Source organism: Camellia sinensis, chromosome 3 (assembly GCF_055761805.1).
Source record: "Camellia sinensis isolate YWXY chromosome 3, ASM5576180v1, whole genome shotgun sequence".
Taxonomy (NCBI): Eukaryota; Viridiplantae; Streptophyta; class Magnoliopsida; order Ericales; family Theaceae; genus Camellia; species Camellia sinensis.
Genome location: NC_138963.1, coordinates 204763247 through 204785142, shown reverse-complemented (window position 1 = coordinate 204785142; position 21896 = coordinate 204763247). Strand labels below are relative to the sequence as shown.

Genomic DNA, 21896 nt, shown 5'->3' with positions numbered 1-21896 from the left:
GTGTGAGAGAGAGAGAGAGAGAGAGAGAGAGAGAGAGAGAGATAGTGTTTTGTATTCCTAAACAGAGGAGAATACTTGGGCGAGCGCCAATAGGATTTTACTTTCCCACTAAAATTTTGGCACCTTCGGCGACTAATTTCAAATTTTGTCGGCAATAATGTAAATAATAACAACTAAATTATTTAGTAGCCAAATCAACTCTAATGGCGACTAAAATGTTAGTCGCCAAAAGTAGACATCTTTACATTTGCCGACCAATTTTTTGGTCGCCAAAGGGTAACAATAAAATTATGGTTGTTATTTGCCGACTAAATTTATTTTAGTCGGCAAAAATTAGCATACCACGACTAAAACAAACTTTAGTAGCCTAAAAACTAGATTAACACCGGCTAATATTTATTTTGGTTGCCCATTATGGCCTATTTAGTGACTAAAATTTTTTTTGGTTGCCAATAAATGATATACTCCGACTAAAAAAATTTAGTAGCTAAATCTTAAACCTACGCCAACCAATGCAATTTTTTAGTCACTAAAAATTGCACTTTTGGCTACTAAATTCCTTTTAGTCGCCAAAAGGATAAATTGTTGTCGTGTGCACGTAAGCAATTTTAGTAAAACAATTAGATTAATATTGAGAACTAAATGAATCGCACACCAACTACAAAGCTAGTAACCATATTACCGCTAAATTAAAGATGCATATAAATTAATAACATAATCATAATTACTTAATAAATAAAGTTAATTTTTTATGATTCAATATTCAATCCTAATTATTGTAATGCACTTCAAAATTTATATTATATATATATTTTTATTTTCTATGATTATTTAGAATTTAATATTAAAAAAAAATAATCCCAAATTAGGCCCGACCCAAAACTCAAAAATTCATATTTTTAAGAACAAGTGTAGGGTCTGGTCTTTAGAAATATAGCATACGTCAACCTGAGCTTAGCTAGTTGACGGGTTAAAGCCCATGGGTTTGAAATTTTAGAGTCGAGTTGGCCCGACCCCACCCATTTGCTGACACTTGCATCCAAGTAAAGCTTGGGTTCCAATTCGAAACTCCCATTGACACAGAATTTTGTCGCATTCAAAGGCTGATCACCACATACAACTTTATTTCCAAGATTTAAATAAAGCAGCATCTTAATTTCTAGGACACCCATGCATGATTACACGTTCTAAATTCTCCAAAAAAGCAGCATCTTAAAATGGCAATTATTCCTCGGGGCATGCATATGCATGCACATTCAGACAACGTTCACCAAACGTTGATTATCGGCGACACAACAATGGGGCTCCTCACCGTGTGCCCTTCATTCTCTTCAATCCAAGTTAGTGAACCGAATGTCACTGACCCGTTCTTGTCACCCATATAACTTATGGTCAGAGAGTAGTTCTGCTTCTCATATGTCTTCGTAAACACTAATGTATCTGGTGAAACACTGACCACAGAAAACGTTGGTGCTATCACATTAGCTGTGTAAGACGTTGCGCCATCTCCAACATTCGTGACGGTCCTTTGAAATGTTTGAACCACCATCCCTGTTGTGTTTGTGTACAAAGCAATGAAAGATGGGTAATTGAGATCGGAAGAAGTGTTTAAGCAACTATAACTGTTCGATCTTGTTATGGTCAAGATCTGGTTCTTAGTGAAATTCTTTGAGCAAAGGAGATTCACATAGTCCTGTGAAGCAGCATCATATATAAGACCCGGATCATTTGCCCTGTTCAGATCAACTTGACCAGATCCCATAGCCAATGGCATAGCAATTTCGTGTTGGGTATACCTCCTTATTGGAGTGTGGGACCCAATTGGTTTGTTAAAGAATTTTAATTTGGCTTGGTTTAGGTATAATATATTTTTATATATTATATTTGTGGAGACCCAATCCAATTTGGAAACAACTAAGGTTTGATAATAAACCCTAGATTCACAATATTATGATGTGTGTATTGTTTTTCCCAAAGCAAAGTGGCAGCCGTTTTCTTGGTGAAATAGTGCTTCGGGTAGATTGCTTTGGTGAAGCAGCAGTAAATTGATTTGGGTGCATCTTTGTTTGGGTGCTTTGGTGAAGTTGTTTGGGTTCGTTATTTTGGGTCTTCTTCAACTTTGATTCTGAAGATTTTGGTTCATCTATTTGGTGAGGTCTTTCCTCTTTGTTTATTTGTGATTATTTAGAATTCACCTAAGGGTGGTTTTGTGAAACCATTAGTGTCTCGTTTGTAATCGTTTGGAACCTATTTGGTTGATAGTGGAATCGAATTTTGATCCCGTGGACGTACTTCATATTGAGGAAACCACGTAAAAATTCTTGTGTTGCTTTTGATTTAATTTTTCCGCATTAGTTTTTATTCCCATTGGTTGATTTACTTGTGGGGAATCACATATTTTCCCTAACATTTCGTAACCCAAGCCAATGTCTCGGATTTGATTAAAAGTGTTATCGATTGTGCTTGCTGTGGTCATCATGGCGGAGCGAATGGCAGCTGGACTCCATTCAGGGTGCGCTCCTTTTAGTAGTGCAGCAATGCCAGAAGCATGCGGGCAAGCCATGGATGTCCCGGAGATTGTGACGTAATCACTGGACAAGACAATATTTGAACCAATGGAAGCTGAATATCCATTTGGAATCCAAGATGCTAATACTAGTGTTCCCGGGGCCATCACGTCTGGCTTGAGGATTCCCGGATAGCTCGGCGAAGGACCTCTTGATGTGTAGGCAGCAACAGCTGGTGCAGCCTTAGTACCCACAAAGGTTTGTTGAAACTCAATGCTAGCTGTAGGTTGAACAATAGTTTGGGCATAATTGATCAATGTCGGTGCATCCTTCGGGCTAATCACGACCCCCGGATAAGGGAAAATATTAAACTCGAATATTTAAGGGTCATCCGAGATAAAGATAGCTGCAGGCTGATTTGACATAGAAACTTGTTTGATTTGTGTGAAAAATGGCACCGTATTATCGCATATGAGGATGGAAAAAGGGGCCTCAGACAATAATTCAGATAAATTGCAAGCGGATATTGTCGTGTTGTAGATAATAGGGTGGTTTTCCACCAAGGCACTCGCAGGGAACATGCTCCATCCAGTGATGGTTAACCCATTTCCCAGAGTCACTGTCCCAGCGAACCAATGATCAATAGAACCAGCTGCGACTGTCAAGACCCATGGAATGCCATTGTGCAACAATCCAAGCTTTGGACCATAATTTCCTGCTGAAGAAGAAACAAGCACTCCATTTTCCATTGCTCCGAACAAAGCTATGGCGATTGGATCCTCATAAAGTGGCGTCTGATCGAAACCCATAGAAATTGATATCACATCGACACCATCAACAATTGCCTGGTTCATACCAGCAAGAACATCTGAAGCATAGCGAAATTGGTCCCAAATAACCTTATACATGAAAACCCTAGCGCGTGGCGCAACCCCTCTTGCGGTTCCTGCAGCGTAGCCAAAGAATGAAACAACATCAACATAGTTTCCAGCAGCAGTTGAAGAAGTGTGCGTCCCATGTCCTTTAGTGTCCCTCGTCGAGTTCATGTTGAATGTAATGTTGGGATTTGCAGCCACAACGCCCTTATTGAACGACCTAGCTCCTATGAGCTTCAAATTACACATTGAAGAATTGAACTCTTGTCCTGCTTCGCAAATTCCATTCCAACTGCTGGGAATTTCAGTCATCCCATCATCTTTAAAGCTTTCACTCTCTTGCCACTCCCCGGTGTCGATGACACCAACAATCACATCTTTCCCATAATTGGAAGCCGGCCATAGTCCGGTGGCGGGATTGAGGGAGAGGAAATCTATGGTATGAGTGGTATCAATCGTGGCTTGCCTGTCACTATAAGATGAGACGAACCCTGGCGAGTTCTTCAGAGAGTCAAGCTCATCTTTGGACAATACTGCACTGAAGCCATGAAATGTGAGAGGGTAATGGGCCGAGCTGGGCAATGGGCCGTTAATGGGCCAAAATAAGAGCAGCAGAGTAAAAGGAGCCCAAAACCTTTAAGTTAGTCCGGTCTGAATGAGGGTTGAAGATTATTCTGGACTAAAGATACTTAGTGCTTAGACCGGTCTAAGGTTACTTTGAAGTTAGTTCGGTCTCAAAAGGTAGACCGGTCGCAGGCATAACACGGATAGCTCGGTAGGACCTAGCTGATTGTTAGCACGGTTCAATCAACATAGTAAGCACAGTTTGAGCAGGAAGAGCTGAGGCAGAGCAGTGAAGGAGGGGACCAAACTATCGATAGTTCGGTCTACTCAGTGCTCGGCATGGCCATGCTTGCTTCGGTAGTGGTAGTTCGGCCATGATAAAACCATCTCACTTGGTTTAAGCAGTGAGGGAGGTATTGAAGGATAAGCATTATCCTTCAATAGTATGAATCCTAGGAGGACTCTTCATGGAGGAGTAGAAGTCCTACTAGGATTGTTCCACACGAAACCTATAAAAGCTCACAAACATCACCTTTGGAGAGGTAACACAACTTTGATTCTCGAATTCACAGAGCTTTTTGTCTACTTGTCTATTTTTCTGACTTAGGCATCGGAGGGGTTTCCGGCACACACCCGCGGCTAGCTCACGCTTGTGTTTTCAGGGAGTAAAGCGATGTCGTACGGAGGAGCGCAGACTTGATCAACAGGATTATACGAGAAGGTTTATTTTTTTCCCGTACAATTGGCGCCGTCTGTGGGAAAAACAGACAGGACAAAACCTCTTGATCAAGCTTTACCTCTTTAGGAACAATGGCGCATAATGAAGATTTACCACAGTCCGCCATCGACGGGAAAACACCAGATGGGGGTGCAAGGCGCGAAAGACTGCCTTCTATCCCTCCCATGGCGGACTTGGAGCCCCAACGACATAGCTCCAGGAGGGATACTAGGGGGAGGCGGACTAACAGCCCCCGTTACTCTCATTCACAAAGTCCTGACAGGCAAAGGCGGAGGATTGATCCTCAAGTTCTGAAGGACCGCGTGAAAGAGCAAGACGAGTTAATAAAGAAAATGGCAGCGAAGATAGAGGCCTTGAAGCGCCAGATGAAGGGAAAAAGAGTGGCGACAGGAGAGGGGCGCAAAAACAAGACGCCCCCTCGCCACTCAGAAGACCATGGAAGGCATTCCACACCATCACAAGCAAAGAGTAGAAGCCTCAGGACAGGCGATACTCAGTCTAGAACCTCCAGAACTCGTTACTCCAGGTCTGAGAGAACGAGATCATTGAGGTCTTACACAGAGGGAAGTACCTACCGACCCTCACACTCGCACCAAACATTATCCAAACAGACGGAGTTGCCCAGATCATCCGATTTGCGGATCATGCTGGAAGAAAAGGCACGATGGAAGGAGGACACCAGAGCGTGCGACCCTCGCAGAGTTTCTGCCCTTCAACGATTGGCTCCTCGATCACATGGAAGCGTTGAGGTTGGAATGACATTACCACGCCCTGCCTACGAACCAACGGACAAAGCATTAGCAAGGCTGCAGGACCTCGCCGTTCGTTCTGGCAATTGAAAACGCGCCCCTACCTACAGGCTTCCTCCAGCCCAAATTCACTACGTACGAGGGGAAAACGGACCCCTACATTCACCTAAGCCACTTCCACCAGGTTATGGCGGTATATCGGCGAAACGAGACTCTAATGTGCATCCTCTTCCCGTCAAGCCTTGGCGATCTAGGCTTGACTTGGTTTGAAAAACTTCCAGAAGGCAGCATAGCCTCCTGGGCGCAATTGGCGGAGGCGTTTGTCACAAGGTTCAGAATAAACACCAAAACCCCGGTGGAGATTGACCAGTTACTCTCTATCAACATGGGTGAAAAAGAGACGCTAAGGTCCTACAATAGTCGCTACTGGGAGACATTCAACCAGATTGGGGACTGCCCCACCAATCTCGCCATTGCACAGTACAAAAGAGGCCTTCCAATCGGGAATAGACTAAGGGACTCAATCACCATGACACCACCCCTCACCATGGAAGCCTTGATGGAAAAAGTGTATCAAAACATCAGGGTGGAAGAGGATAGTGCCCGTGCCAAAACAAAATCTGGCACCACCGCAGTGCCAGAGAAAAAGGCCTCGACAAAGGTCAACGCAGTAGATCGTCCAAGCAGAAACAGACGAGGCAGGCGAGACAACGGAGAGGACCAGGATAAAAGATGGTTGAGAGTCCGCACTGCCATAACCACGGTCTTCAAGAAACCGATCTACCGAATTCTAAGTGAAATACGGGATAAGCCTTTCGTCAGATGGCCAGCTAAGCTTGGGGAAGCTCAGAAGGACTATGATGAAAGATCACGGTACACCTTCCACAAAGAAAAGGGGCACCGCACTGAAAATTGCACGCCATTGAGACAGCACTTGGAGGAGTTGGTGACAGCAGGTCACCTAGATAAATACATTGAAGGAGGGGCCCAACCAGCCCCCCCGGACCATAACAACCCCAACGGAATGCCAATCGACGCCCCACCTCCAGGCGTTATCAATGTGATACATGGAGTTTTCGAACCTAAGCATGTATGCGAGCTCAGAGGATCAATCAAAAAGGCTGAGCATTTAAGAGAGGTACAAAGTGCCCAACCTACCATCAAGAAGGGGAAGACAGAGGCCACGAACATCATGTCTTTTTTGGACAAGGACTTGGCAAGGATATATTGCCCTCACAATGATGCCTTGGCTGTCACTCTCCGAGTCAAGGATTTTGACGTCAAGCAGATTTTGATAGACCAAGGCAGTTCATGCGAAATAATGTACTACGACACCTTTAAACAGTTGAAGTTACAAGATAAAGACTTGGCACCTGCCGTATCTCCCCTGATTGGATTCAACTCCATGCCAGAATGGCCCGTTGGCAAAATAATCCTCCCAGTCAAGGCAAGAAGCGTGACGAAACAAGTGGAGTTCTGGGTATTAAAGGTCCCCTCCACTTATAACATCATCTTGGGCAGAACATGGCTGCATGCCATGCGATCGGTGGCGTCATCCTACCACCAAGTAATGCGGTTCCCCAACGATACTGGTGTAATTGAAGAGGTCTATGGAGATCAGATTATGTCCAAGCAATGCTTTATCACGGTGAATGGCAGCCGCGCTGCCAAAGGATATGTTCATTCGGTGGAAGAACTTAAGAGCAATGAACTGTTCGCAGATGTAGGCAAAGCAGCTAATCAGAAAGCGGTGGAAGACTTGGTAGAGGTAAGAATAGGTGAAAAGAACCCGGATAAGTTCTTTTTGCTCGGTTCATCGTTGTCCAGCACTGAGAGATTAGAGGTCTTGGAATTTCTAACCTTTAATATCGAAGTGTTTGCCTGGACACCATACGACATGCCAGGCACTGATCCCAACTTCATCTGTCACCAACTCAATGTCCACCCATCCGCCAGACCAATCATTCAACGCACCCGTAGATCGGCACTCCACCATGCCGAAATAGTGGCGGAAGAAGTAGGAAACCTACTGGAGGCAGGAGCAATTAGAGAAGTGTACTACCCAAGATGGATCTCCAACACAGTCGTAGTGCCAAAGAAGAATGGCAAGAGGCGTGTTTGTGTCGACTACAAAACAGTCAACAAGGCATGTCCGAAAGACAGCTTTCCTCTACCACGGATAGATCAACTGGTCAACCTAACGGCGGGGCACAACTGACTTAGCTTTCTGGATGCATACAGAGGCTACCATCAAATCACCATGCATGCACCAGACCAGGAGGTCACATCCTTTACAACTCCAAGAGGACTATACTGTTACAAGGTCATGCCCTTTGGCCTAAAGAACACAGGGGCAACATTCCAACGGATGGTCACCAAGATGTTTGAACCATTGTTAGGCAGAACAATGGAGGCTTACATCGACGACATGGTGGTCAAGAGCAAGGATGAGAAGGACCATCTCAAGGACCTAGGCGAGATGTTTGAGATCCTGAAGAAGCACAAGTTGCACCTCAATGCATCCAAGTGTGCATTCGGAATAGGATCTGGCAAATTCCTGGGCTTCCTTGTGACCAACCGGGGTATAGAAGCAGAGCCCTCCCAAATCAAAGCAATCCAGGATTTGGAGAGACCAAACTCAGTAAAAGAAGTGCAGCATCTCACCGGCATGGCAGCTGCGCTCAATCGGTTCATAAGCCGGTCATCGGACAGACTACGACCATTCTTCTATGCACTAAAAGCCAAGTTCGAATGGGACGAAGAATGTGACCAAGCTCTGGAAAGCTTGAAAGAATACATGTCTTCTCCACCATTGCTGGTCACCCCAATACCTGGAGAAGAACTCTTCCTGTACCTGGCAGTCTCTCAGCACGCAATTAGCGCAGTGTTGGTCTGTGCGGAAGAAATTCAACATCTGCCCATCTATTATGTCAGCAAGACATTACTGGGAGCCGAAACAAGGTATTTGCCACTGGAAAAACTGGTATTGGCCTTGATGATGGCCTCAAGGGAGTTGTCGCACTGCTTTCACGTCCACACCATAGTTGTCCTCACAGCTTTCCCATTAAAAGCTCTGTTTGAGAGGGCAAACTTTTCTGGACGAATCTTGAAGTGGGCGGTAGAGTTGGGACAATTTGACATCAAGTTCCAATCCAGAACCGCAATAAAAGCCCAAGCTTTGGCAGACTTTGTCGCAGAATTCACCCCAGGAAGTCATCATATCTACCCAGTCGACCTGACTAATACAACCAAACCAGGAATAGAAGTTGACGCCGAAATAGCACAACCACCAAGTGAAGACTCACCAACAAATAAAGACTTGGTACAATCAGATAGCGAAGGGCAGACCGCAAGCATGGACCTTGAAGAAAACACTAGCAACATTCTTGACCCCACGACATCATCTGACCCCTCCACTTGCTGGAAGTTGTTCGTTGGTGAGATGCGGAAGCTCTTTGTGGATGGAGCATCCAACCGGCATGGTGCAGGACTTGGCATAGTCCTCATCTCACCAGACGGCCTGGTTGTGGAGCAAGCAATCAACCTTGGCTTCCCAGCATCAAACAACGAAGCAGAGTATGAAGCACTTCTTGCAGGACTCAAATCAGCGTTCTACATGAAGGCCACCGAATTAATGGTCTACAGTGACTCACAGTTGGTGGTAAACCAAATTTCTGGCGACTATGAAGCAAAGGATGACAGGATGGCCAAGTACCAAGAATTGGTCAGAACAGAGATCAAGAAATTTGAAGTAGTAAGGATAGAACAAATTGGCAGAGAGGAAAACAGCAGAGCAGACGAACTAGCAGGCTTCGCTTCAATGGCAGATACTTCCATCCCTCATCCATTACTCATCGACTACTTACCAAGACCAAGCATTGAAGACCCTGAAGCAGAAGAGGTATGTTACGCCGAGCTAGGCCCCTCATGGATGGATCCCATCATACTGTTCTTAAAAGATGGCGTCTTACCAGAAGAAAAGAAAGAAGCCAACAAAATTAGAGCAAAGTCGCAGCGATTTTGGCTCTCCCCATCTATGGCATTGTACAAAAAATCCTTCTCAGGACCTTATCTAAAGTGTGTCCACCCCAGTAAAGTAGAAGCATTCTTGTTCGAAATACATGAGAGGGTGTGCGGAAGCCACCAAGGAGGAAGATCATTAGCTTACAGAGCCATTTCACAAGGATACTGGTGGCCATACATGGAAGCAGACTCTGAGAAATATGTGAAGAAGTGCGAGAAATGTCAGAAGTTCACACATCAAATACATCAGCCGGCCAGAGAACTCCTACCATTGACCAGCCCATGGCCCTTTGCAATGTGGGGCTTGGACATAGTAGGACCACTTCCAACAGCGCCCGGAAACAGGAAGTACTTTCTCGCAGCAACAGACTACTTCACAAAGTGGGTGGAAGCAGAAGCATTGGCATCAATCAAGGAAAAAGATGTGAAGAAGTTCGTCTGGCAAAATATCATTACTCGATTCAGCATACCTAAAGCCCTCATATCAGACAACGGCACCCAGTTTGATGGCAAAATCTTTAGAAGCTTTTGTGAAGAATACAAGATAGAGTTCTACAATTCTACACCAGCATATCCTCAAGCAAATGGCCAAGCAGAAGCATCAAACAAGGTTGTCTTGGATGGACTGAAGAAAAGGTTAGAAAAGGCAAAAGGCAAGTGGGCGGAGGAACTTCCTCATGTTTTATGGGCTTACCGCACCACACCTCGACGATCAATAGGAGAAACACCATTCTCCTTAGCCTACGGCATGGAAGCAGTAATCCCACTGGAAGTTGGCCTCCCCACAATTCGAAGCGAAAATTTTGATCCAGACTTGAATGGAGAAGCCATAGCATTGGAGCTCGACCTCGCCGAAGAAAGAAGAGAAAAAGCACTAGTCCACATTGCCTCATATCAACAAGAGTTATCCAGGAAATACAACAAAACTGTACATCCAAGGCAATTCAAGATCGGAGATTGGGTGCTGCGCAAAGTGATGGGAAACACCCTGGTACTAGGAGATGGCAAGCTAGGGCCTAATTGGGAAGGTCCTTACAAAGTGGTTGGGTTAGCAGGCAAAGGGGCATACCACCTAGAAGATAAGGACGACAAAGCAATCCCTAGGCCATGGAACACCGCCAATCTCAAGTTATTTTATTTTTAACTTTCCTCTTTCAAACATGTGTAATTTTTTCTTTCCTCAATAAAACAAGTCGATTCTTTTCAGCATAGTTGTTTTCTGTAAAAGTTAGTTTTAGTGAAGTTAGGAACATTGCAAACACTTTATTCTAAGTTGGCTGGAAAAACTAACTTAGAGGTTGGCTGGATTAAACCAACACCCCTCCTAAGCCCAGGATAAGGATCCAGGCTGCAGGACGTTTGGTCGGAATAACCAAACACTTTACTTTAGGTTGGCTGGAAAAACCAATCTAAAGGTTGGCTGGAAGAACCAACACCCTTCCTAAGCCCAGGATAAGGATCCAAGCTGCAGGACATTTGGTCAAAATAACCAAACACTTTACTTTAGGTTGGCTGGAAAAACCAATCTAAAGGTTGGCTGGAAAAAACCAACACCCTTCCTAAGCCCAGGATAAGGATCCAGGCTGCAGGACGTTTGGTCGGAATAACCAAACATTCTATTCTAAGTTGGCTGAAAAAACTAACTTAGAGGTTGGCTGGATTAAACTAACTTTTCTTACTCTTCAGCCAAAGTAAGGGTATGGATGAAGACGTGGTTGGCTGGATTGAACCAACTTTTGTTACTCTTCAGCCGAAGTAAGGGTATGGCTGAAGAGTGGTTGGCTGGATTAAACCAACCTTTGTTACTCTTCAACCAAAGTAAGGGTATGGGCTGAAGAAGTGGTTGGTTGGATTAAACCAACTTTTATTACTCTTCAGCCGAAGTAAGGATATGGCTGAAGAGTGGTTGGCTGGATTAAACCAACTCTTATTACTCTTCAGCCGAAATAAGGGTTTGGGCTGAAGAAGTGGTTGGCAGGATTAAACCAACTCTTTGTACTCTTTAGCCGCAGTATTTGTATCAGCTAAAGAGTGGTGGGCAAGTCAGCCTAGTCAGATTGATAAGCTAGGACCAGAATAAAGTATTTAAACCGGAATAACAGTTAGTGCAAAAAAAGATGATTCTCATTAATCAAGTTCAAAGCAATTACAAGGGAGGGGCTCCCAGCCCGGTTACAAGTCGAAGCAAAAAGAAGAAATACAAAATCAGCTAAAAAGGTCATCTATTTCGACATCCAGCTCGGCATCAACCCGAAGTCCGGTTTCAAACGGAATTACAGTCTGAGTTGGGAGCTCGGTCTCGGCCTGGAGCTCGGTTTCAACAGGTTGCTCAGTGGTTAGATCTTCTACCGCAGGCTCCACCCGAATTGATTGGTTAGCTGGAACATTGTCAACCGGAGTGTCAATTGGCTCATTCTCTTCATCGTCTCCGTCAAACACTTCAAGAAATTGCTTCTGAAGATCGGCTGCATACTCCACCAGTGAGGCCGGAATAAAATATTGAGGAGCATTGTAGACCTCGGTGTCGGGACCGCAACCGAGCTGCTCCCCGGCACCCCTCCAGCCCCACTTGAAGAACAAGTCCTTCGCAGCTTCACACTGTTGGATGTATGCAGCTTCGCCTTCCTTGAAACCCTTCAGCACGGCATCTTCAGCTTTCTTCTTCAAAACATTTATTTTGGCGTCCTTAACACCCTCAAGTTTCGCCAGTTCCCATAAATACTTGTCTTTCATCTCGGTTAGCGCTCTTTGTTTGTCGGTATTAGCCGAGGTAACTAGTCCGGTTAGACGAGTTATCTCAGCCTCCAGCTCGGCCGTCCTCTGTTGGGATTGATTTAGTTCGACAGTCTTGGCTTCGGCTTCTGCCATGGCTTGCCTAGTCGTTTTCCTTAGCTCCAACACTCGCCTATGAGTGATATTGTTTTTCTGAATGGCCTGCAAAAGAATTGTTTCTTTTTAACCGAGCTAAAACTTGGAAGAATTAGAAAGATCGAAAAAACCTACTTACTAGAATCATTGATTTCATTGAAGACCGGATGAACTTCAGTTCGGTGTTCAGTTGGTTGTGGTGGTGCTCCATGTCTTTTGGAAGACACACACTCTTGGCCAGATTGAAGGCCAGTACGTGATCTTTCTCTGCGACCACCGAGTCGGTGTCCTGGATAGCTCGGTTCTGGAAAGAGAGCTTGGGTACCCACTTGGAAGAGCTAGATTGGTCGGATCGCTCTGGCTGAGGGCTCGGTGGAAGGCTTGGTGGCGGAAGAATGGTCTCATCTTTATCCACAAGGCGCTGCTCGGTTTGGCTAGTCCGGGCACGCTTGTCCACCCGAGATGAAGAAGGTTGTTGAGAAGGAAGGGCCACAACGGCCTGTTGCGTTTGGCTTGGTGGCGGTACTTCGGGTCTGTTGGTTTTGGCCAAGAGGGCCCTGACTCTGTTTCTCTTGGCCATTTCTTGTTCGGTTGTGAGAGGGACCAGGATAATTTGGGGTAAAGTTGGGTCCGGTTCTGGGGCGTCCTCAAGCAGAAAATATGTTACTCTGGCTTTTCTGCGACCGTTGTAACGGTATGTCGGCTCAAAATTAAGAAGTTTGGCCCAACTTCTTTCTGGAAAATGAAGTGCGGCGCGGATAGTGTTCAGATTGGGGTAACTGTACAAGGATTGAAGATGGGTTGAATCTGCATAAAGAAGACAAATTGTTAGTTCGGTTCAGGAATAGGTAATCGAAATAAAACAAAGCATGCCAACAAACCGAAGTAAATTATACCAGGTTCACCTTTATTCCAGTTTATACTTCGGCCAGGGATCTGGGCTTGCTGGTCTTCAAAATTGCCAGACACCCAGAAAAAGTCATCATCATTCAAGTCTTTGTCCGGTGTGTTTTTTATTATTTTTCTCGGCGACGGCGTATTCAAAGATAGTAAATCCAGCCGTCTTCTTTTGACCCTATGGAGTACTGGTGGAAGATTTCGGCTAAGTCAAGGTTAATGCCAGCTCGGCGGTTTAGCTCGGATATGCCCATTATAATGCGGTATGAGTTGGTGGAAAGCTGGGTTGGGCATATTCTCGTTTGCCTAAGGAATTCACAAATTAAGGGTTGGACTGGAAATCTTAGTCCGGTTTCTATTATTGATAAAAGGGTAAAGGGTACAAAGCCCTGGTTTCCCCAAGGTATAACATCTTTTTCGGCTAAGGTTAGGTGGACATCGTCAGGAACGTTATAATCCCTTCGGAATTCGGCCAAGCCATCCGGAGTGTTTACTAAAAACCTATACTTCCCCATTTATTTTATAAGTTATGAATAAATTAAAAGTTGTGTTAGCCTGGTCGAAGACTGGTGCTGTGTAGCTCGGTTGAGCGCCCAAAGGAGTATCTGGGCAACCTAAGTCTGCAAAGTGAAAAACAAAGGTGTTAAGCACAGTTTGCTGGACCGTGCTACAAAATAAGAAGCAAGAAAAAAGAAGTCCCACTTCGGCTATATAGGATGTTACAGGTTCTATCTCGGTTTCAACAAGGTGCTTGGTAGCTCGGGTGGATTAGTAGGTAATGTTAGACCGGTTAAGCGCCTAGGGACAGCTTTCTGAGTTCGGTCTAAAAACTGAGAAAGCTGGTTTAGCCCCCAAGACCTAGATCGGTCGAAATTAAGGTTTCCCAGTATGCTAAGTGCAGACTTAGTTCGGTTGGATACCTCGGCTAAGGTCTATCAAGAAGTGGTTTGACTTATTGAAACTACTGGTACCAACATGGAGTGCTAGTTCGGTTAAGAAGCCTGATAGAATGACATTGACTACAAACTACTTTTTAGTTCGGTTATATTGTAATTGTGGATCAAACTAAGTGTTCTGCAGACAGCTTCATGAAGTTCATAGGGTTCTTATGAAGTTTTTCCCAGAAAACGTAAGGTAGAGCAAGAAAATATGTTTTGCAAAAACAGAAACAGTGTGCCAAGAATGAAAGAAAGCAAATGCAAAGACCACAAAAGCAAAATAGGTTTGAAAAACTTACCAGGTGAAGAGAAGGAAATGGAAGTAGAAAATAGCAGCGAGCACGAGCTTCTTCAAAATGCAAAATGAAGAACGAGAAGAGCTCAGAAGAGAGAAAGAGCTTGAACAATAAAATGACTGATATGGGAGTTCAAAGGGCGAAAGAGGTGTTTTGGAAGGTAGGAAGGACGAAAAAGCGCGGGACTGTTCAAATTTTGCAGAGTACGAGGGCGGCGTAATAGCTGCGAAGGGCCAATCAGAGGCTGCCACGTGTCATTGGAATGGGAGACGATTCAGTTATTGTGATTGAAGAGACGTTTTGACCGGACAGGTGCAACTCGGTTTAAGTTAGCTCGGCTGGACAAGCTAAAAGAATTTTTTAGCTCGGTTGCAAAGGCTAAAAAGAAGTTTTTTAGCTCGGCTGGAACGGCTTAAAAGTTTTTTAGCCCGGCTGTTAGCTCGGCCGATATACAAGTAATCCCTATCTTGCTTTGCCGATGGAATTAAGGGGCAATTGAGAGGGTAATTTATATGATTAAATTGGGTCGAGCTGGGCAATGGGCCGTTAATGGGCCAAAATAAGAGCAGTAGAGTAAAAGGAGCCCAAAACCTTTAAGTTAGTCCGGTCTGAATGAGGGTTGAAGATTATTCTGGACTAAAGATACTTAGTGCTTAGACCGGTCTAAGGTTACTTTGAAGTTAGTTCAGTCTCAAAAGGTAGACCGGTCGCAGGCATAACACGGATAGCTCGGTAAGACCTAGCTAATTGTTAGCACAGTTCAATCAACATAGTAAGCACGGTTTGAGCAGGAAGAGCTGAGGTAGAGCAGTGAAGGAGGGGACCAAACTATCGATAGTTCGGTCTACTCAGTGCTCGGCATGGCCATGCTTGCTTCGGTAGTGGTAGTTCGGCCATGATAAAACCATCTCACTTGGTTTAAGCAGTGAGGGGGGTATTGAAGGATAAGCATTATCCTTCAGGAGTATGAATCCTAGGAGGACTCTACATGGAGGAGTAGAAGTCCTACTAGGATTGTGCCACACGAAACCTATAAAAGCTCACAAACATCACCTTTGGAGAGGTAACACAACTTTGATTCTCGAATTCACAGAGCTTTTTGTCTACTTGTCTGTTTTTCTGACTTAGGCATCGGAGGGTTTTCCGGCACACACCCGCCGGCTAGCTCACACTTGTGTTTTCAGGGAGTAAAGCGACGTCGTACGGAGGAGCGTAGACTTGATCAACAGGATTATACGAGAAGGTTTATTTCTTTCCCGTACAAAATGCATGATCATAAGTGCAGACAAGGCTTGGTGTGGAATGATGGCCGTTTGATGATGTAGACTCCACAGATTTTATGGAATCAATGATGGAGGAGTACTAATGATGATGGGTAGTGAAAGCCTTGGGCATGAAAGACTTGTCCATGTGGACAATGAATGTGGACCTCTCCGCCAAGGTTGAACTAACATGGACAGGTAAAAGAAACATTGCAGACAATATCATCAACAGAAGGGGAGACACATTTCTTGTCAACCCCATTGTTTTCGTTAGAAGAAAAAACTTATGCTCAGACACAAACTAGGTATGGAACTTAAATAGGTGCATATTTTACAACTACGAGGTAAGCACAGGATTATGATAATATATATATTATGAGGATTTATATACCTTGTGTCAGCTTTTATTAAGTTGAATAAAACTTAGGCTTCTCCGTGGAGTCTCGGTTAATTTGTTCCATTGGCAGTTGGCTTCTTTGGAAAGGTTTCCTGGTCAACTTGTGAAATTACAAGGATGAGTAAATGCTAAGATGATTAGATTTTTATATCAAATTTATTTACCATTTAACATGGCACTTTAGATATCATCTTTGTATTGTTATGATATCTGGAAAGTAAGGTTCATTGTATTAATACAATGATCACAAAGAAATTTGAAACAAAAATTTGATCATCGTGTTATTACTCAAATCAAAATTTTCCGTATAGACCTTTGGGGGGGGGGGGGGAATTATGACATAGAATTTCAAATTTTCATTTAAAATTTTATATAAAATGATATAACGTTTTGAGATGCGTCTTTCTTTCATTTCAAATAGAAAATATAAAAATACATGATAATGTTATTTTTATGAAAAGTAAATATTATACAAACTAAGGAAAAAAAAAACATTTACAGAATTTGTTAATTTGTTCAACATACAACATTTTGTAAACTGCTTTAAAAACGAAAAAATCAGCTTTTTATCACAAGCCAAAATCAAAACAAATAGTATTTAGCCAGCTTGGCAATTCAATTTTTATATACCTCTACTATATACAATGTGCATAAAATGTTCTCAAATTTTTTGTTTTTATTTTTATATTATTGACCGCCCCAACCCCCCTCCCCCCCCCCCAAAAAAAAAAAAAAAAAAAAATGAAGAATGACATACATGGGCTGGCCTCTATGAACTTTTAAGCTTAGTCTGTTAATTTGTTCCATTGGCACCTAGCTTCTTTTGTAGGTTTCATGTTCAATTAATTAAGTTGTTGTTCACAAAAACTTTTTTAATTGACTTTTTAGAGTTGAGACTTTTTTAATTTTGAATTAAAAAGTTTGATTAGTAAATTTTTTTAAAAATTTTTGTGAGAAAAAAAAAATGAAATGATTATAATTTGGATGTGACATTTTATCTTATTGAATTTTTTAGTCTATTCGGTCTTTTGTGTATTTTTAGTCTCAACTGAAATAGCAAAACTAAGCCGAAATTACAAGGATCAAATGAGTAATAGGAGATTGAAGTTTTTAAAATAAATTTATCATTTATTTTGTAAAACCTTTCGTGTATATTATTAATAAAAAAAATTAGGCCAATTTGATAATTATAGTACATTCAATTTGACAAGTGTATTTTTAAAACTGGCCATTCATTTTTTTGGTGACAAATGCAATAAGTTGAACATGTTATAATTATCAGATTGATTTTTTTTTTATTGTATGGATAATATACACGAAGAGCTTTATAAAATGAGCGGTTTAGATAATTGAATTAGGACTCGTAGTACACCCTACGAGCCCGGACAACAATCCAGACTCTATGAAACACTACAAGAAAAAGCACCTTTCGCCAAAAGTCCATTTTTAGTCTCCAAAAGTCGACTTTTCACTTTCCCCGACTAAATATTTTAGTCGCTGGTTTTGTCGCGAATACATGGTCGCTGGAGGTATTGGCGACTAAAAAAGTTTTAGTCGACAAAAACAGGTCTTTAGCGACCAAAGCTTTTGTCGCCAATAGTCAATTACATTTTTGAAAATTATACATTTAGCCACTAATCTTTTAGTCGCCAATAGTGAATTATTTTTTTTGTTATTTATACATTTGCCGACTATTTTTTTCGTCACCAATAGTCAAGCTTTTGGCGACCACACACATTTTAGTCGCCAAAAGCATATTTCAGGAAAAAAAAATTACCCTCTGCTGTTCCCAAGTTTCAAACCACCAACCTCTCACATTCTAAACCTTTAGCAACACACTCTTCCCACTATGCCACTACAACATCACATGAATATAAATGCAACATATATTATTTATATAGTGTATTGATCGGTATTAATACAAAACTATATATATATATATAAATAATTATTTTTATTTAATATAATTTATGTAAAAAATAAATTATTTACTAAAAAAAATAGGAGACCACTTTTGGCAACTAAAGTTGTTTTTTAGTCGCGAATTCTATACTTTTTGGCTACTAATTACTTTTTTGTCGCTAAAAGAATTAATTCCCGCCTAAAACCTCCACTTTTGGCGACTAAACTGACTTTTAGTCGTCAAAACCCTCCACTTTGGGCGACTAAACTGAATTTTAGTCGCCAATTGTTGACTTTTAGCTACTAAATATTTTTTAGTAGCCAAAAAGGTTCACTTTTGGCTACGAAATTTTTTTTTGTCGGTAAAACACGTATAATCGGCGACCAAACTATTTTTTAGTCGCCAAAAACCTTGACTTTTGGCTACTAAAATTTTTTTAGTCGCTAAAACCCATATAATCGGCGACTAAACTGATTTTTAGTCGCCAATAACTATACATTTGGCTACTAAACTGTTTTAGTCGCCAAAAGTCTTCACTTTTGGCTACTAATTCCATTTTAGTCGCCGAAAGTGCTACTTTCAGCGACGAAAATTTTTTTTTTAGTCGCCATTTGTGCTTTTTGTTGTAGTGAAAAGTGAGATTCATCGCACCATTGCAACAATAATTAGCTTTCTTGGTCTTTAATCACATCTTCCCTCCCCTAAACACCTTAACTTAATGCTAGCTTTTCCAAAATTGTTTTCAGATCTTGTTTGATATACAAATCATTTCAAATGGGGACTATTAGAGTCTTCATATTCTTAATAGTTGTCTAAGAATTAATATAAATGAGTGATTTGCCATGAATTGTTGGTCAGACCCAAAAAACAAGACTCTGAATTATTGGGACATGATGCAGCTAGCTAGGCACCCTTATCAAAGGAAATTATTAGGTGTTAAAGAAGATAAAATATCAAAATGTGTGCACAAAATATTCAAAAAATCTGAAGTCAAACCAACCCAACCCCAATGGGCTCAATTGATTTGGTTTTTTCAATACCTTTATTAGGATCCTAAATCATTAACCTGATAGGATTGAATTAAAAATCCAAACTCTATATATTTGTGGTTCACATGTTTTCATGTAATTAGATCTGTTAGAAAAACCAAAGGTGAACTTGATTGCACCTTTTCATTTCATATATAAAAGAAAAGTTAATGCTAAATTGTCAAACTCATCTTTCATTAACTCTTCAAGTCTGCCAAATACTCATCTTGTATACATTCGGTTGTAACTCATATGACAAAACTTTAATGTTGAACGTTCAAAACTGAATTATTCTAAAAAAAATTAGTGTAAATTATAAACACACTTCTTAAGGTTTGCTTAAAATACAAATTGTTCTTTATAATTTAAAAAATTATAAATGCTCCCTTGTCAAAAAAAATTTATTTAACAGAATTAACCAAAAAAATAAAATTCGTAACTGTTTTTCTATACAATAATAAAATTACTTAAATCATTAATTGAAATAAATTTTTGGCTTTATTAAAAATTGTTAATTAATTTGATGGTTTATTAATAAAATGGACTAATTGTTATGAAATTAGAAATTTCAAGGGACAAGATGTGATTTCCAAAACCATAGGAAGCAAATCGTATTTTAAGAAAACTTCATGAGATGTATTTGTATTTGACACGAAAAAAATTTATTAATTGAGTCAATTATGATTAATTCGATCCTAGATCCAAAAACTTATAATCAACCATGATTGAGTTAGTTCTACATTCAGTACTATCTCAAACTTAACCGACGCATGAACACCCTTACATATACCAGTACCTATTGGTCTAAGTACATGGACAAGTGCCCAAGAAAAACCTGGCACACCTCCTCTCTTTTTATTTCCTTGTTTGCTCAGTCTCTAATATTAGAATAATGTTTCATAGCTCGAAACATGTTGCCCCGAATGGCTCAAATACGCAGCTCTTTTTTTTTTTTTTTCCCTTCCCCCTCTGTTTTCTCTCTGAAACAGATAGAAGAGGAGATAAGAAGGAGAGAAGGAAGAACAGAGAAGAAGAGAAGGAGAAGAGAGCGCCGCCGACAAGACGAAGGCCTCGGCCACTGACGAAGCCATTGTTGAAGAAACTTGAAAAGATTCGAAAGAAACACAGGTATTGTGCGAAAAAACTGGGTTCATCTTAAATGAATCCTTTTCCATTGTTTTAATCCATCAGGGACCATATCTTCTAAAAACACCATGAATTTCTTTGTGCCTTAAAGCCAACAATTTCTTCTTTTTTCCTCATTTATGAAGTCCCCACAATTTGAACCAAATAAATCCTTACAGGAGACCCAAACCACCCAAAATGTTCCCAATAGATCTCTGATTGACCCAAATTTTCCATTGCTCTTTTTTTTTTTTTTTTTTTTTTTTGCTGAATTTGTTGCTGATGGAAATTCAAATTGTTTAGGGAAACTGAGGAGTTTAAGCAGATAATGCAGAGAAGAGAAGAGAAAGCTTACTTAGCGTGTTTAGAGGATTGAAAAATACAAGGAGATGAGGAAGGTTAGATCTGTGTATACACATATATATGTGTGTGTGTATATACATGAGAGAGAGAGCCCACCATCGCAGTTCAAAAGGAAGAAGAAGAAGACCAAGGTAGAGGAGGAGAAATAGTGAAAGAAAGAGAATGAGAAAGAGAGAGAGAGAGGTCAGGCCATTCGAGCTACGTAGCAGAATTGCTAATATTATTCCTACTCGGCCATACCCTATTGTCATCCTTATAAATAAGGAATTTAGCTCACAGAGCAAGGGCATTTTTGTTGGAAATGGCTTTATAATATGGCTTTATAAAATCTTATTTTTTGCTAACTTTGAGCATTAATTAAGGTAGGACCTAAGCGTTTGTTGGCTACATATTTTGTACAAGCCAATTACAATTCGACGCGTGGCAAAGTAAGGGTAGTACGGGAAGACTATTCAAATCTTCGATCCTAATCGTACACGTGGCAATTAGTATTGGTTGTTACGAGATCTGAGCGGTAGTGGATCAGTAGAGAGATACAAAGTGATGTGGCATCATCGATTACTCACATTTGAATCAAAATTTAAGAGGGAAGCCTAACTGCAAGTGATGGCGTAATGGAGCTAATCTTGAGGCAACATGATCAGCGATCATGAAGGAGTAGTTCGACGATTGGAAATATAGTTTGATTGTCATCCTTAAGCAATATAAATAGCAGAGAAGGCCCCAGAGAAGCCCTCCAGACTCAGATCCAAAAACCAGTCTTATTCTACTTTACTTAGTTTTACATTTCCTGTTCTTTACATTCCAGTACTTTAAATTTTGTACTGCACTTCATTCATAGGAGTAGTTTCAAGTAGATTGTCGCTATAAACCTCTACGAGGCTGAGTTTGAATCATTGTAAGTTTTTCATTCTAATGAAATGCTTCAGTTGTTCTTTATTTGATTGATATTTTGCTTAATTCTCCTAAATCAAGCCACCAGTAAAAGTCCTCTTCATTGAGGCTGAGAGAACTAAAACACAATCATTTGATAATTGGTTGGCAATTAAATTTCTATAAGGGCTAATTGATCCTTGCTGGCACGCTCGCAATTACAATAATAACCTTCGAAAGCCAAAAAGCCAACATATATTTTTGGCACGCCCAGTGGGACCAATTGAAATGGCTGGACGTAGGAGACAAGGATAAAATGAACGCTTGGAAGAAGGCGTGGAAGGAGAGGTAGAGATACCTAATCCAGAGGATAATGTGATAACACATCCTGTGGAAACTCCCATTTTATCAGAACCTATGGTCGAACAGACCAGTACTTCAGAACAAATACCATATGTTCGTACTATTGGACGAGACCAAGGAATTGGA

General features: G+C 41.5%; 1 pseudogene; it reads right to left on the bottom strand.

The window, feature by feature from the left end:
• Window positions 1-1267: 1267 nt before the first annotated feature.
• LOC145823047 (uncharacterized) overlaps window positions 1268-21896 on the bottom strand; it is a 247351-nt pseudogene continuing 226722 nt past the window's right edge.